Here is a 276-nt window from a genome sequence, read left to right on the forward strand (position 1 = left end):
TGTGGCGTCCGTCTGCTGCGCAGGCGCACTAGGCGAGCGCGCGCGGGGAACGCCGGAGAGGCCAGGAGGCGCGAGAGGCGCAAGCGCGGGAGGGGAAGTGGGCGTGGTCATCCCTGTTGAAGCCCACACCCTGGCGTTTCCTTGAAGCTGTAGCTAGCCTCCTTTCTAGAGTTAATGAGGGACGCTATGAAGTTGATGGGAAATGTGTTGAAGGCCTTTTCTATTTAATGTTTTCTGCAGGTTCTGAAGTCTTTTGCATTAGTTTGAAATATTAAC

Source organism: Dipodomys merriami, unplaced genomic scaffold (genome assembly GCF_024711535.1).
Source record: "Dipodomys merriami isolate MVZ:Mamm:240054 unplaced genomic scaffold, mDipMer1.0.p SCAF_12, whole genome shotgun sequence".
In the NCBI taxonomy this organism is placed as follows: Eukaryota; Metazoa; Chordata; class Mammalia; order Rodentia; family Heteromyidae; genus Dipodomys; species Dipodomys merriami.